The sequence below is a fragment of the Lagopus leucura genome, unplaced genomic scaffold (assembly GCF_019238085.1).
Source record: "Lagopus leucura isolate 7727_CA_CO unplaced genomic scaffold, USGS_WTPT01 Super-Scaffold_100008, whole genome shotgun sequence".
Lineage (NCBI taxonomy): Eukaryota > Metazoa > Chordata > Aves > Galliformes > Phasianidae > Lagopus > Lagopus leucura.
The window spans coordinates 17,935,274-17,954,025 of record NW_024962265.1 but is presented as its reverse complement, the minus strand read 5'-3'; positions in this window follow the sequence as shown (position 1 = coordinate 17,954,025).

Here is an 18,752-nt window from a genome sequence, read left to right as displayed (position 1 = left end):
CTTCCTTCCTTCCTTCCTTCCTTCCTTCCTTCCTTCCTTCCTTCCTTTATTTCTTTCTTTGTCTTTCTTTTTTTTTTTCTTTTTCCTATATCTTGTCTTCACAGATTCTGACCAAAATAAAATGTCAAAAGCTCCCACTCTGACATACGCTGAATACTTCAAGGACTGACTTAAAAGTTCTTTCTTACAGTAGAATGTGTGAAGATAGACTGACTGGGTGAGCAAGTGCTTTAATATATTCTCTGCCTGTTCACATATCGTTTTTCTTTGACATTCCTTTCTGTCACTGAACATGTCCTTCAAGGGTAGACAGTGAACTGGGGAAGCATCTGTTCACTGTCATCTCCACTTCCTTGTATGAAGACTGACAACATACATTTCTACCTTTTTGCATTGTGTATGTATATTGAGTTCTACCTCTACATGGGTGTTTTTTTTTTTTTTTTTTTCCATTTTATGACCCCAGTGACTGCTTCTGAGACCATATGAACTCAGATGATTCATAACTTCAAAATAACTATCATTTGTGATCAGTGAAAAATGTACATTTTTTTTACTCGTGGTACAGTTTACATCTCAATTTTTTTTTTTTGCAATGACTTGTGGAATTTAGACACTATGATTCTTTTAAATTTAAGTTGTGTTAAACTGACTTAATCATTTTGCCAAGGTCTAGTATTTTACTGTAAAGTTTTTATTAATTAATACATGTGTGACTTTCTATAACGTGCTTTGACATCGACTTGCATCATCTAAAATATTTAGCAATTCTCCGTGATGAAAATAGTCTCCTGGCAATTGAAAGAAGGACAGAGTTCACAACCAAGATAACTTATAACATAATCTGGTAGGAGATATAGCAGCTTTATTAACATATTTAAAGAAATGAGTTTTCCTCAGGAAATAAGACAGATCTTTTTTGTTTGGCATTCCCATTTGTCATAGAGTGTGTATTTATGAGCATGCATACTGATATGGGAAAGTGCATGCCAAATCTAATTTCTGCTTAATCATTTCAAGTTTCTCATTACTTCAGGTTTGTTCAAAAATTGATATGAAACACATTAGTTTAACAGGAAAAAAGAAGCCAAATAGTTCAAATAAAAAATTCAAGAACATTGCTCTATGTTTTCAAATTGTATTAAGTAATTTTCCACACTACATTTTGAATGCTTCTGCTTAATAAATAATATACAAAACAGGCAATTGGTAAGAAATACTTTCTTTAAGTACCTTATTAAATCTTCCTTCAGATGGAGCACTGCTTCAGCAGTGCAGAATACTTGTGCATAATCTGGTATACCTTGTTTTTTTTTAACTTTTCTGATCACAAAATCCTAAGGGGGGCTCCTTCAGTAAGTTAAAAAAGCACAGACATAATCTTTCTCTGTAATCTTTCAACCATAAGTGAATACCAAGCAAGTGACAGACAGTCACTAAAGCAGCACTGTTTTCCTGCCTCTTCTAGTGATTTAGCAGTGAATTTTGCAATGTCTTTTGTTGCCAAACTAGCACATAGTGATTTTTTTTCTTTGTGGTTGTTATATGGCTTACTAACCATTGCAAAAGATTTATACCTATACTTACCCCCAAAGCATCTGTTGCTTCATTCCAAACATGCAACTCTTACATTGTTTCTTATACTATTTTTTTTTGATCCTGTTAAAAGTTCAGTTAAACCGAACAGATTGAAGTTTTATTCTAAACCACTTGAGTTCTTTTAATCTCGCTCTTTCACATAACTGAGACAACAGGTAACCATGAGCAACCTTCAAACATTCCTTAACTAACAAAATTTTTGTACCCCTGCCAGCTACTGTTAGTTTCAACAAAGTCAATTATTCTTTTATGGTGCAGAAAAAGTAATGTGCAAATCTTTGCAATACTGTCGCTAATACATTTATAAAGAACACTGCAGTTCAAAAGACCAAATGAATTTTTAAAGTTTAGGGCTGTGCATTTAGTTTAAGACTGACTAATAACTTGGTGGCCTTCTCTGAATATTCGTTCTAATCTTCAGTACTCATTGTACACATATATTTAGGAGATATTTAGCAAGCATTTAAGGGCTTTGTCCATTTTCTACATTGGTACTTCTCAGCAGCAGACCTGCTCCTATGGAAAGATAATACACCTGACCCTCTGATCAATAAATCTACTGTGCATCAGACAGAAGATAATTTCTTTTGCACTGCATATTTGATGGCACAAAAATGTCTGAAGGCCATCTATGAAATAAAAAATAGCAACACTGTAGTAAGACTGTATCCACTGAAAAAAAATTTACAGAGAAGGAAAAGTGTTTCCATCTGCATTTGACACACTGAAATTTAGAAATATACCTATAGATGGTCAGTTGTACCTTTGTGAAGCTAATAACATTTTCTTGGTTTCTCTCTGTCACTATAGAGTTGATGACTATATCGTAATTTAAACACCTCATTCAGGGGCTAAAATCAAGTAAGAGACCGGAGTGATTCTAAGAGGAACTGACAATATTCTATTGTTCATGTTGCAATGCAAGTTTTGGAAACAGTTGGAGTTGTCTTTAAAAAACTACACAAAATCAGATTCTCAAAAGAACTTAGGGATTGGCTTCTAACTCCTGCAAAGCACTATTTAACAAGCTTCTCAAAGATTTTTCAAGTGAAGATTTTATTCATATCAACTTGCTCTCATGCTAAATTTTCCTGAAAAAAAAAGAAAATGAACACTCTGGTGTATGAACATGAACCACACTCTATGAAAGGATGGCTCTGAGTGCTGGAAGTATGATCTTTTTATTATCTATGTCCCTCATTGATTTGTTTGCAGTTAAGCTAGAATGATGGCTCACATCGGTGTTATGAAACTTAAATTTTTATAAGGTGCTTGCATATGAGATAGAAGTCCACATATACATATAAAGTTCTCTTTTAGGTAACAAAGCTCCGTATTCTTATTAGAATTTTCCTGTCTGCATTAAAATAAAATAATATGGAATGTTTGTCTTGGGGGGGGAGGGGGGTGGAAAAAAAGCAAACAGATCTACTTTCCCTACCCACACACACTTACTGATCTGTCTACATATACTGTTATACTTCAACATAACCTTTTAGATCATTAAAATGATTAAGTTGTCTTAAGAAAGATCACACTGTTCCATTCCTCATACACTCCAGCTATTTTGATTGCACAGCTCTGCAATCTGTTTTGGATCTGGGAAGAAAGTGCAACGAAGAAATGGCCATTGTTCACCAGTGTGCACGCAGAGTATACCTGCTACAAGCACCTGCTTGGACGCAAAGTATAGCTCAATAATACCAAAATGCCTGCTTACTGTTTTTTGGTTTTTGGTTTTGTTTTTTTTTTTTTTAATTTATGCACTCTCTCTAAAAAAAATAGAAACATTAGCTTTTGTGCCAGCCTAGATGTATACTGCCAAATGTCAGTTTAATTCATCAGAAGTAGCTGAAAACATGCCAGTTGAAAAGATGCCTTTGCACTGGGTCTTTTTGTTCTTGTGAACAACTGTTTCTTAATGTTGAATGTCTCCATAAAGGGCAAGTTCTCCCTTCGGAACTATGTGGTGTTATTATTACTGATACTGGGCTCTCACTCCATGTATAGACTTCTCCACTGCACAGAAGTGAAAGCTGAAGTATTATACTCAATACATTTCATAAGGGATTGGGAAGATATGTCAATATAAATATGGAAAAATATGGTGGCTTATCTCCATTATTGCTACTGAATGTCAGCATTTTAGCAACATCTGCAGCATCAGCTGTCTGTCGTGCTGTAAAGAATGTACATGTTATATAGGTACATGTTATATAGGTATATATATGTACATGTTATATAGGTATAGGATTATGGAGAAGCAGAGACCTAAGAACACCTCACTGTCTAATAAGATGTTATATAAAAGAGAACACAGGCTGAAGCTCCTGGTTTTGACTCAAGGTTCACATTGATGTGCGCACATAAAACTCTGTAAGAGAGAAATATAAAGCTCTGTGAAGAGACAATGAGCACAAATTATCAACAGTATAAACATGGAAGTTGGTAATCTCATCTGATTCGTGTGTATGAGAAACTATCAAGTTGCATAACAAGACTCAGTCTAACACATAGAGAGGAATAAGCCAGGAATGACACTGAGTCTATTTACAGACAAGAAGTGAGAATGGCAATATCAGCCACTGATATGAGAGGGAACTATACATTTATTTGTACATTCTTGTATACATTGTATATCAGTGCATTATAAACACACAAATTCATAAGTCAATGGACTTCATTAATTTTTATTGATACATTTAATAGAATTTTTTAAGAAACATTTTCCCCTTATTTGCAACAGCTTTTTTTCAAAATATGAAACTAAATATATACATGTATACATATAATAAGAAATGACTATTCTTTGTTTTCATATGAATGTTAATTTTTTTTTGCAATTACCAGATATTTATTCCAATTAGATATATATAAAAGATATCAGGATAAACAGCATATCATATTAAATAACTATGTGAATAAGAATACCTCTAACTAACAATTACATGTGAAAGGTTTAAGAAGAAAAGTTCACACTGAATAGCTGCCATTTTTCCAATGAGCAGTAAGTAAATATGCCAACACAGTGTCAACTACAGAAAACAGGTGCCATTAGATTCAAATATACCATTCTTTATATCAGAGGTTAAAATGGGCTCTTTTGCATAAGATTCTGTTTTGGAAGTGAACCTCTTAGAAGTAACAGTACATCTCTACTTAAAATTACTAAAAGAATTACATAAAATATAATATTAATGTTCAAATCTTTACAAATGCAATCATATGGATTCTCAGATGCCATGGCTACTTGGCAAGGGATTGCCTTCAGACAGATTAAAAATATTACTTTGCTCTGCATGAGTTTATTACCAAACATGAATAACACCAAAAGGGTTTTCACCCATTCTCACAGCATTTTGAAGGAAATATGTAAACTGTGTTTTGCATAAAGGAGTATAACAGTCACTAAAAAGTATCCCTTCTAAAATTTTAGAATCTTCTTTGCCAGTTGTGCAACATACAGACTGTTGCAAGCTGCAGAGATTGGAACCTTACTTTTACAAAACTGGAGATTACTGGAAAGCATATAATTGAAATCATTGTTATGATGTTTTTTCTAACTAAAATTGTGTTAAACACATTATGAAGGAGGTATTTAAGCCATGATGAGGCATTTAAGTGCATGAGAACAACTGAAAATCAATGACACACATCACTGTATCTCTGAGATATTTTGTAAACTTAGTCTTCAGAGAAATAAAATAATAATACAGATATCACCTGCTCACATGCTAAATGTACTCAGAAATAGTTTTAATATACATTTACTGTGTGCAAGTTATTACTGCCTATATGATTAGATATCATGATGTCAAACCAAGCATGTTTCATACACTGTGACAGGTTGAGTGAGGGACCCAAAACCCAAGATGATTCAGGGCTTCCATACTCCTGTTGAAACTGCAGCTAATGCCACTGGCTTGCACAGTATTTGTCCAAGTAAAGCAGCTTTGCTCGGATGCATGGGAGTGCACAAACCTTTCAGCCTAGAGGTTACATGACCTTCAGATAATTTGCAATTCAGAACCTATCAACAGAAGTGCAGTGGAGGAAACATGATTGAGAATAAAAGGAAACAAAACAAAGGAGAAAAAAAAGAGAGAGCGCAAGAAGGAAAAAATCATTGTTACATATCATTCACCGTTGTTCCAGATCAAACAGTTACGGAGATATACAGATGATGCATACACACAATACTTACAGAGAAATTATTTATCTGACTCAGAATAAAAGATTGCATTTCTTGGCAAGTGTAAATGATACTAATCTTAGCACAGTATTCTTTAGTTTCTAATTACATGTTCTTTCTCTTCTTCAATTTCTTAAGAACTCATACAGTACATCATCCAGAAACCTTAAAGCAAAACAACAGTTATTTGTCTGAAGACACAGTTTCTACATATTTCAAATTGCTATTCCTTTTCTATTTTATTTGTGTAGCTGAACTCATTCACACACCTTTGTGCCACAGCTGTGTGTCACTCAAGAAGTGAGGAAGAGGTGGAAGGTGAGACAGGAGGAACACAGAGACACTGTTTAAATATGCAGGAATGGGGCTGGAAATCCTAGAGCTGAGTCCCGTGTAGTGAGGGACAAGATGGGCATTGGTAAAACAGAGCAGGGAAAACATGGGGCTGCTACTGAATCACACAAGGGAGCTTGCAATGAAGGACTCAAAAAAGAACAATGCACTCAAAGCCTTCCTCACTTCAGTCTTTAATAGTAAGACTGGTTTTCTGGATTCACAAGTCTCTGAGACCACTGGAAATGTTGGGGGGGGGGGGGGGAGGGGAAGAAAAAAAAGCCCCTCTGCTCCAATAGAGGAGGATTTGAACAGGAAATAAACAAACTTAGCAGACAAGTACATGGGCACAGTCAGTATGTATCCTTGAGCTCTGTGGAAGCCAGTCAAACTCATTGCAAAGCCTCTGAAATGCTAGTCATGTGAAGAACTTCTATCTGATATCCAACCTAAATCTTCCCTCCTTCAACTTAAAAACATTTCCCCTTGTCCTGTTGTTATCTACCCTTTCAAAGAGTTGGCTCCACTCCTGTTTGTAGGCTCCCTTTAGGTACTGAAAGGCTGCAATGAGGTCACCCCGCAGCCTTCTTTTCTCCAGGCTGAACAAGCCCTGCTCCTTCAGCCTGTCTTTGCAGGGGAGGTGCTCCAGCCCCCTCATCATCTTTGTGACTCTCCTCTGGACCCTCTCCAACACCTCTCTGTCTTTCTTGTGATCATGGAACTGGAAAATCTTTCACACAAGGAAAAGTTAAAAGAGGTGAGACTGTTCAGAATAGAGATCGGAATGATACCCATGTGGTTCAACTCCTGATAAGAGAGCATAAAGAAGATGGAGCCAGGATCTCTTCTGTGATGTACAGTGACAGGACAAGAAGCAATGGGTATAAGCTTAAATACAGGAGACTCTGCCTAAACATTAAAAAATTAAAAAAAAAAAAAATTCTGACAAGGTGGTCAAACAACAGTTTGCCCAGAGAAGTTACAGAGTCTCCATGGGTGGAGATACTCACAACTCGACTAGGCAAGTCTTGGCAATCTGCTCTAAATTAATCTGCTTGAGTAGAGCCATTGGCTTAAATACTCTGCCAGCTTCAGTGATTTTCTGATTCTGCAGTTGCTGAAGCATTTCTCCGGTTATCGTTTACCAATTTTCTTCATTTTCATATTTTTTCTTAGTCTCTTTTACTCTTATGAAGATTAATTTCATCACTCTCAGAATTTCTTCTCCAGTCTTTATTTGTCTACACTAAAATCCCAGTGACTTTAGACCTCCATGATAGTGCTCCATAATCTTCTTGTACCAACAACTCATTTTTTTTTCAAATTGGAATCAACGGATACATTCACAAATTTTTCTGTCTCCAAAGCACACAGCCTTTAGAAAAAATAAAATAAAATAAAATAAAATAAAATAAAATAATTTAAAAAAATAAAAATATTGTATCAGTTTTATAAAAGGTGGTGTAGAAAGATTTGTACATTCCTCGATGAAAGGAAGAGAAATATCATCTATGAAGTCAGATACCTGTGTTCTTCCCAGCATTTCTCAACCCTCATCTCTGTGCCCACACCCCTGGGCTCTGCCTTGCAGGGCATGCATGCCTCACAGACACCACTTTTCCTCAGCTTGTGTGCTCTGTGGCCAGCAGCATAAGAGTAAACACCCATCACAGTGACACCACGTCTGCTAAGGAATTTTGACATAAATATTAGCTTATCCTGTAGCGCAGTTCTCTTTTCTGCTCTCTCTGATCTGGCGTATTGCTTTATCTTTTCAAGGTATTTCAACGATTTGGTATTTATAAAAAATGCTTCACAGACAAAAATAGATAATTAGCATTCCCTGTCCTGAATATCATCATTCTTTAATTATAAGTTACCTTGCAGGTATTCTAGCAAGGTGATTTAAAACCTATGTTGAAAGTTGCTATGAGTAGGTTTTGGTTTCATTGCCTTCTTTAGCATAAATTTCTTCGTATGTCTATTTATACTCATGCACATGTCCTGGAATAACTTTGCCACTATACTACAACATCCCCATTGTAAATACTTTCCAGCATGAACAAGAGAGGCCAGTTTCCCAGCCAAGAAACCAGACTTCAGCAGGAAGTGATCTCAGTAGGCATATCCTTCATTTCTGGAGTTATTTGCTTCAGCCCAAAGTCAAATGAGGACACATCTAAGCATACAAACTAGAGTAAATAAAATGTGTTACAAATTAAAGGAGAATCAGTCAACAGAGGACATATAAAGTACATTACGTTCTCTTTCTTTTGTCAACCATAGCATATTGATGCAATTAAAATAGTGATTTCTAACATACACACTGACAAGATAAGGCCCCTTTTTAAGTGGCAAAGTGCTCTATATATTCTACTGTGATCTAAATACATATATAGATTAAGAAGTTCTTTTAATAAGTGTGTCTTTGTTAGATGAAGAATTGTAAAGCCTTACACAATGGCATGCAGCATTATAAGACATGCATTAAATTACTGCTAGGAAGCAAAGAAAATCTTCTCTTTGCCTGCTTTTAATGCTTAAACAAATATGTGCAAGGTAAGCTACAGAGACATTTAACTTTTAAATGGAAGCCTCATAGCATATTCTTGTCTTAGTAATTTCTAAACATCATAGAATGTCTTGGGTTAGAAGGGACCTTAAAGCCCATTTAATTCCAGCCACCCTGTCATTTGCCACCCATCAGATCATGCTGCCCCTTGGTCCCATCCAACCTGGTCTCCAGTGATGCCTCTAGCGAAGGGGTATCCATAGCTTCTCTGGGCAGCCTGTCCCAGAGCTTCACCACCTCTGAGTAAAGAATTTCCTTCTAATATCTAATGTAAATCTTTCCTCTTTTAGATTAAAACCGTCCTTGCTCATCCTTTCACTATCAGATAACATAAAATGTTAGTCTTCCACCTTTTTAAAAACTCCCTTCAAGTACTGGAAGACCACAGTGAGGTATCCCCAGAACTTTCTCTTCTCCAATTTGTGATTGCTCATTTTACTTCGTTAAGATTTATTAATTTTATCTCATATTTCATATTTCTAAGGATACATTTTTATGGATCTATACCATGAACATATTTATTGTTCTATATTATAACTGCTTATTTAGTAGTTTTAATTGAAAGGTACTTTGAACGTTATTGTTGATACTTCATGATTTCCATCACTCGGTATTCAACCCTGCATGTGCTGTACATCACTCACCTCTTAACACATCATTGTCCATTTCCTTGTGATCTCTTTTTGTGCTAGTATCAGTATAATTTCTGAATATTTTGGAAATGATCATGAAAAACTCTTGACAGCATCTGTGCGAGATTTACTGACATTATTTCCATGTTACACAGACAGGAAAACGTCGAAGCACAGAAGTGTTATTGTTATAATCTAGGTCATTTTTAAAGAAAACACTTATCTTCACCTAGACATCAACAAACTCTTCATCCTAATCTCCTTGTTCTTTCTACCCCTTCTTTGGCTGTTCATCACTGTTAATTCCAGACATTGGTGTATTCTTCCTTCCTAGGCAGCAGTACACAAAACATGTTCATGCTCCTTAAGTACATAGTATGATAGTAGTCACTGGTACATTAAAGCAGCAACTTGAAGGAAAATTTACCAAACTATCAAGTCTTGGATTTAAGTGTGCCCAGTTCAGATGAAGCCTTCAGATATTTTCTCTACATCAGTAATCTCTCTCATGAACATTGCTCTAATGCATCTTAGATTTAAGAAGGCTCAGTTTGGCCAGTAATCCACACATGAGACAACAGGTGCATTTCTGATAGTAGAATGAACCTCCCTGCATTTGCGGCTAGATAGAAGATAATTCAGTGAATACTTACAAGAAAATTAACATTGGAAATGGGCAATGGAAGCTTCTTCTCTCACAGGTAAAATTACACAGGAGAGAACATTTAAATTTCAACAGTTTGGCAATCTTATAAGTAAATGAAAGCTAGAATGCTGCAGTGAAAATTACTGGACAATTTTAGAGGCTTTGTGTATTCATTCTGAATGGCATATAACAAAGTAACTAAAGCCCAAAAGATAATAAAACACATAGTGACAAAAAAAAAAAAAAAAAAAAAAAAAAGTGAAACTTCCTGATAACTGTAATTGAAATTAGTTAGAAGACAGTGAAGAAATTAATAAATACCTTTTACTGCAGTGTTTAAAGAGAATTAAAGTCCCTGTTAGAATTCAATTTTGTGTTTAATGTTTGTTCTGTTATTAATGTATAATCTTTGCTCTTAGGGATTCTTATGGAACACATACCTCCTTTTTAAATGTATTTCATGCGTAATGGATGAGGAATAATTGTATTAACATATTTAATCATTAGAACTCTAATGAACAATGATTCATTCAAAATACGAAAATATAGTTAATTTTCCAAACTAGGTAGGAAAGAAGAGATACATAGAGCAAAAATATGTTTTGCTGATTTTTGGAGTGTTTTTTCACATTTAAGAAGCAGAAAATTACTTGTAAAGGTTCAGTAGGAAAAAAAATCAGCAATATTAATTGTGACAAAATATTTCTTTGTGCTGTAAGAGCTTGTCTCAATAGAGAACAATCATTTCCTGAGAATTAAGATTATAGCAAATGTGAATTTTCTTTTGGCTTACATGAATTTGATCCTTCAACCTCCACATTTAATACTAAACCAGGATGCCCGGGGCCCCATCCAACCTGTCCTCCAGGGACAGGGCATACACAACTTCTCTGGACAGCCTCTTCCAGCACCTCACCGCTCTCATAATGAAAAATTTCTCCCTGACATCCAAACTAAATCTTCCCTCCCTCGACTTAAAACCATTTCCCCTTGTCCTCATGTTATCAACCCTTTCAAAGATTTGACTCCCCTCCTCTTTGTAGGCTCCCTTTAGGTACTGAAAGGCTGCAATGAGGTCATCCTGCAGCCTTCTTTTCTCCAGGCTGAACAAGCCCAGCTCCCTCAGGCTGTCTTCATAGGGGAAAAAAATATGAAATTGTTTGCTCCACCAGAACTTCCCAGTTTGAAATATATTAAGATTTACTCAAACCTCAAACAAATCCTTTATGATTAGAAACAAAAGGACTTAATTCCTCACACAAGATTTCTAATAACTTTCGTTATACAGAGGCTGGAAATATCCTGTGAACATCTGTACACTGAACTATCCGTTTATTTTTTAAATGAAGCCAAGACTTATATTTCTTCTGAGCTTTTAATTCCAGTGAGAAGTACGAAGTACAAAAAACTGAGAGGGAGAAGAGGAAGAAAAGTAGATAAAATACTTTCCATAAAGGAAGAACTACTTATTCACTTAGAAATTTGTAAATATTTTGGAAGATTAAAAAAAAAAAAAAAAAAAAAGTACAAACTTCTGTGTTATTAAAATGATTATTTGTGAAAACTATTTCATTTTTGTCCCTTTGAGGGCTTAGGATTGTCTACACTGCAAAATAAGATATTTTTAGCTGTACATCATTATGATTGCTTTAAAATTGTTATTGAAATAAAAATAACAATAAATATTACAGCGCATTAGATTCAAAATAGTCTGTGCATAACTGCTGACGTCCATAAGAAAGCATGGATCATTCACTCCCACCATATTTTATGGTTTATTTATTTAGTTATCTCTCTACATATTTATTTATTTTACTAGTTAACTAAAACCAGTAAGGATAAAAGAGCTTTCTGTTCACTACAAAGATACATAGAGCTACATAACCTGCCTCTGAACATGACAATGCATTTCAGCTACTGTATTTCTCTTTTCTTAATGTTCGTTAGATACCAGCTAGGAGAAATCTTCAGATTAAGTGTTTCAGCTTTAATATTTTGATTTCTAACCTAATTTTCCTGGGAAAACAGATGTTTTCAATCACAGAACTGTTTTTCAAACTTTGTTCTCACATGGTATTTGGAGTTGCAATGGACTCAAAGAAATAAATGGACCTTTGGGGGTCTGGACTCAACGGTCTGTACAGGTCCCTTCTAACCCCTATGATTCTGAGATTCTGTTACCAAAGATGGTGACCAAAACCAAGTTGCTATCTCCAGAATAATAAATCTGTCATACTGTCATCTTCTTTTCAGTGATTGAAGACCTGTTGAGAAAGTAAGAAATCATGAATAAAACATACTCTTCAACAACAGACTACCTCTGGATGTTCTTTTTTTCCAGAAACAGTGTAGGCACAAGCAGTTCGAAGACAAGAACACTATTTTCACAAAAGTGTGTGTATGCATATGTACACTAAAGCAAGTCCAGTGTTTCTATACGTGGCACATTTGTTATGAGCAAAAGAATACATCACATGGTCTTCAGAAGTCTGCACTGGAATTTAGGAAGCCTACAATGGCAAGAAAGTTGGCTTACTAAGTCTACACAGAGAGGCTGTTCCTTTGAAAAGTTTGGGCTCTGTATAAATGAAGCTCAATATATGAAAACAATAATTCATTCTTTATTTAGTAGAAGCATGTGCTATAGTTAATGCTGTTTTACTGCTTAAAAAATACACACTATATTTGTATTAATAATTTAAAAAAAAATCAGAAGTTCATTTCTTTTCATGATCTTAAATTTTTATATCAACCAAAGTTTAGAAAGAGAGTTTATCTTGGGTAAATTATTGCTCTAAAATGTCTGTCTTTTTTAGGGGTGGAAACTCACTAAACAACTGAGAAATAATTTAGTACATGCGTGAAATACGCACTGACAGCAAAGATAAAATTTACTTAGAAGCCTAGCAGTTTGTATGAAAAGACTCAGTGGTCTTAACTAATTAAAATCCAAATGCACAAAAGGAAGAAAATCACATTAAATGCAAATAAATCAACAATAGTTGATAAATGAACATGATAAAAATGATAAAAATAGTGAAGATAAAGAAAGAAAAAAAAAACTCAAAAATTATATTTCTGTATTCTAAACTAGAAATCAAATATTTATTATAAATATTTACTTCCCAAGGAAATGTATACAAAGCCTTCAGAAGGCTGGATCTTCACACGGCATGGATTTGTCAAAAATGTTCTTAAAACAAAAGGAAACAAAGTCCTGGATGAGACTTTCTTAGAGAGATGACTGACTTTTAATTCTGTCTGCCACAAAGACTTTTGGCAAGTTAGTGCTAATATTTTGATCCTTGAATGAGATCATATTTTTTCTATCAGAGTAATTGGACTTTCTGCAGATTTTACTGGGATGTCAGAGCACTGTCTATACAGAGGTTTACATTTCATCTAAATTAAGCATGGCACCACTAAGAATCATGACACGTTTGTGCATTGTGTAGCCAGCAATAAATTTATTGCAGTCATAGAGCCTCTCTTCACTCAGTTCCACTTGTAAATATTTCCTTTGGCAGGGAACTGTGAAAGAAGCCATACTCAGTAATCTTAACTTGATGATGAAACCCTACCATGCAGAAAAATATTGGAGGAAAAAAAAAAAGAATAAACCATCCTTTCTATATAAATAAAGAAATAAATAACATGTAAATCAGGACTACCTCATTATATGCAGTTTGCAGCTGAAAAAGAATTGAATCAGTTGAAATTAAAACCTAGTCTACCAAAACCGTCACTAAGATTTGTAGCTTTCACAGATAGAGAAGTTTCAAGTTTTAGCAGAAATGGGTCATTCAGTTTGGGTGGAAACCAGTTGTTACTCATTATTATTCTGGTTATGACTCAAAGGGGAAAAAAAGTTTTCCAGACAAAACTCAATGATATGGGTGGAGTTTTCCTTTGAATTTTTGGTTTATTTGAACTCAGTACCCAAAGCAAAACTTGGGAGATATGAATCCACATGAAACGTAAAAGTTAAAGTGGGTCTCTTTTGAATTAACCAGTCAAGATTACACTGTTTTAGCTATAAAGCTCCAAAACAGAAAAATATTTCAAAAATGACTACAATTCAAAATAGAGAAGAGACATTTATAATAAACATTCTGGAATGCTCAAAAATAATTTCACCAATCCCAGAATGCTATCAGTTACTGCAAGTTATTAATTTACTACACGTTTCCAGCTTCTCACAATCCAGTTAGAACATACAAAATAAAAACTTTACTGAGCTAGGAGCCAGGTCTTAGATTCCACCATCTTGGAAATTGAACCCTTTACATGAATACCTGGGTGAAACTGATAGCTATGTGCTAGCAACTCTTCAGAATCTTTTCAGGAATATACTCTTCACATATCTCTCATGAACCTGAATTTATATTAGAAAAACACTCTCACCAAGGTGTTCTGTAATAATAATAATATAAGTTCACAGCTACCTTGGTGCTTAAGTGCACCAAGGGGTGCATTTAATAAATATCAGATATTCACTCTGGAAATTAATTTTCCGATTATCTCTGATAATTAACCTTTGAGTGGGAAAATTCTCTCAAAGTTTGAGAACTGGCTTCTCTGTGGAATAAAATAATCCAGGATGCAACAAATTGTGGCACACTTTTGTCCCTGGAAGCTTTTACAGGGAGTTCATATGCAAAGAAACTAGAGAAAGCATGAAGGGTTTCAAAAACACACGTATGTGGAAGTCACTCCACCAGTACCAGATGGTATGCTCCAGATCCTCAGCTCAGTTCACTCGTAAAACATTTTAAAGTATGATACACTAAGGACCAGTAAATTTTCTTCCCCTTAATCAATAGGAAAAAGTCTTTAACTACACTAATAGCTTTTTATAGTCACTTAAAATGATAAGTTCTAAGGACTTTTAACTAAACCTACATGAAAGTAAGTACTCTTTCATTCTTTTTAGATGCTTCCAATTATGTAGTATACTTAAATGCCACCAGTGAGAGACAGCTATCTGGGTACACACTGTGTCTGGAATAAGCATTTCCTGAAGTTTCTGAGGGCAGCTGCTCCATACTTTTCTGTGACTATGTCAAGCAGATCCATTTTTCAGAGAAGTGGTGGTTACAACAAAGAATCCTCAATTTAAAATAAGTCTTGAAAGCAAATAACCTTCAGATTTTTTTGTTTTCTTGAAAACACAAATGAGAGAAAAGTAAAATTTCCAGACAGACCAAAATAATCTCTAATTGAATAAAGTATCTAAGAAGCAGTGAATTTGAGTGATGCAACTATGTGGGAATCATAGAATCATAGAATGGCCTGGGCTGAAAAAGACCACAATGATCATCTAGTTTCAACCCTCTTGCCATGTGCAGAGTCACCAACTACTGTACCAGGCTGCCCAGAGCCTGGCTTCCAAGACTGAAAGTTATACAGAAAAAAATGTAATTAAAGGACATAATTTATTTGGAATTTATTTTGTATTCTTATTTTCCCTCTTTTTTTCTCCATATATGAAATACGTATTTATGCATGCACTTATTTACTATATATTCAGATATTTGTGTGTATTTATAAATATATATGAATATATATGGCTTTTTTTCTTTGACTGTATTTTATTTTATTTTCATCCCTCATATTGTATCTATCTCTTCCCGTTCTTCTCTTTTGCATGTCTAACTATTTTCTCTTCTTTTCTCCCCACTCATTTCAGAGCTTTGTTCAGACTTTATCAGTCCTCACTCTACAGACAGATACATCTGTGTCTCTCCCGTTTCACCATCTGGACACACTAAACCTCTCACTGCATTTTTATAATTTTTCTGCATGGGAGATCAGAGACAGCCTCTGATGGTGGTTAAAAAAAAAAAAAAAAAATCCAGGAAGAATGCTCCAGGCTACTAGCCAGCATTTTTTTTATTCTTTCCTGAGAGTATCTATTAATCTGAGTTTGATTAAGAAAGATAGATTTCCCCTAAGCAGTACTGATCCTTGTTTGAGTTTTTTCATTCTCAAAGGCAATTAGATGTAATGGTGCACTCAGATATGAAAGTCTTCCATGTGAACAATCATACATATTTCCATATTTTACTTCATTTAAGTAGTATTATTTTATTGAAGATAATTTTGCCAGCATCCCTCAGTGGAGATATATATTCCTCTGTGAGGGAGTTGGACTGTAAGTGAAGAGACATTTTGACAATGTGGTTAATCTGATCTAGCTGTCAGCAACGACCTGCAAAAGGAGGTTTGCCCCCACATCCTCGCACTGGATCTAGCACCTGCTCAGTTTTGTGGAACTGATTTTAAACATTTTTTTCCTCTTTGTTGCTGTTGTGATGGTGGTGGTGGTGTTGGGATCAGTGAGCTGACCTGACCTGACTGAACTCACAGTTGCGTGTAATGAATTGATTGTGTCACCTCAGACAGGATGGCAGCAAGACAGCCACAGGCAAGATGAAGGGAAACAAGGTGTCACACACTGATGGCTGTCTGCAGTTAGTCAAAGGCACTGGCTCTGAGAAGACAGGCTACATTTCTCCACTGACCACAGAGGGATCCTAGAAAGTCAAGCATGCTGGTCTAAAGTTTTGTCAGTACTCCTCCTTTTCCCTCAGTATTTACATCTTCTCTCTTCAGTACATGAAAAGTCTCAGAAAATAGACAGAGGTGATCAGTACTCAGTAAATCAATATATTCATTTAAAAATAATTACAGAGATGAAAGCCAAATATATTAATGTAGTTTACTGCACGATATAATTAAAATTACTGAGTTAACTAATGACAAAAATGGTTTACAGTTATATTTGCATTATGTATTGTAAACCATGCAAACTGAAATCTCCAGCAGATGAAATATCTAACACTAAAGCTGTAGTACACATTTTATAGAGACGGATCATACAGAACATTTCATCAAACAATTGAAATCAGAAAAAAATAGCGTGTTTATTATATATTTATATATAACATATATATAAAAATATTATTATTATAAATTTATAAATACACATAAATAAACTGGTATTACTCTACTAAATTGTGAATTAACTGATACATTAAAATTTCCATTTTATTTTGTTTCATCTCTGAGTTTAAAAGGTTAATAAAATCAAGAAACTGAAATAAAATTTGGGCTCTTGTTGTCTTATTTTTTAGACTACGAGTCAGCTTCTACCCTGAACACCCTACATTTGTTCATATTTATTTTTCTGAGCTAAAATTCAAATCTTTTTTTCTGAAAAACTCTATGGAGATCTGTTACTTCATTCAATTTAAAATAGAAAGCAATTGAAAACAAATAGGAAAGAAAAGCAATTTGTTATTCATACAGTTTAAGCGTGTTTTGTACTCAGTTTTAGTATTTATTTACTGCAAAACTTAACACAATATTCAAGAAAAGGTCATTATTATACATTAAGGTCCTCTGCCATTTGGATAAAACATCAGATCCCAAACTGAGTACATATTCTGTAATATCCATACTGCTGATTAAAGTGTGCTGTCAAGGGACTCAAGTTTTGTAAAATAAATATATTTACAACTTTTTTTTAAAACTGTGTCTACAAGACCTCATGAACATGGAATCATTAAATAAAACAGGAAATTAAAACATAGTATTCTTGATATTTTTTGAGAGAAAGAATAAGAAAACCAAATTCTAACACAAAATGTAAACTTTTTCTCTCAAATATTGTAAAGCTAATAAGAAAAAGAGCAACAAACAAACAAGCAAAAACAAAAACAAAACAAAACACCAACAAAAGCAGAAGGCCACAAAATTCCTCACAGTTTTCCTTGTCTATAATTGTCAACCTTAGGTCTGGTTACCTAATTACTGTATAGAAAAGGTGGTATGGCTAAGATTTATTTATTTGTTGGTTTGTTTGCTTTTATATTCATGTGAATTAGACTAACTATATTCAATGTTCATCTTTTTTATTAAAGGAATAACTTATGGTTTATTTTCTTGTTCTCTAGCTAAACTAGAAAGGAAAAATACAAAATTTCTTTGTTGTATGTATTTTGTATTGAGTTTATTTATACAGTTTCCCTTTCATCTGAAAAAGAAAATTTATTTCAATTAAACTAATATTCAACTTAAGAAAGGTGCAATCACTTCAGCTGAAATCCTATTGAAATCAAGAAACTGGCTTTCTTGTTGTCAAAAGTAATAAAACAATCATCTTTAATATTTATCTACAGGACACAATGACTGCACAAAAACCAAAAGTGTGCTAACATTGCTCAACAGTAAAGTTTCCAAGTATTAGGGAAAGTTTTGTACAGGTTTGGTTCTCAAAATACAACAAATACTAGAAGTGTTCTTTCTCAGGTAAGCATAGTCATTATAAATGAGAAATGACACAAATAAAACAGAATGTTCTTTCTTGCTTGGACAAATCCCCATTCATATTTACATTTTGTGCTATCAGATTTTTTTCTGCAATGTAACCTGAGTGTTACTTTCAAACATAGAATCACAGAATGGCCTGGGTTGGAAGGGACCTCGAGGATCATGAATCTCCAACCCCCCTGCCACAGGCAGGGCCATCAACCTCCCCATTTAATAGTAAGGCAACCCAGGCCCCCCCATTCAACCTGCCCTCCCAGGGACGGGGCATCCACAGCCTCTCTGGGCAGCCTCTTCCAGCACCTCACCACTCTTGTAGCAAAGTACTTCCCCCTGACATCCAACCTAAATCTTCCCCCCTTCAACTTAAAACCATTTCCCCTTGTCCTGCAGTTATCAACCCTTTCAAAGAGTTGACTTCCCTCCTGTTTGTAAGCTCCGTTTAGG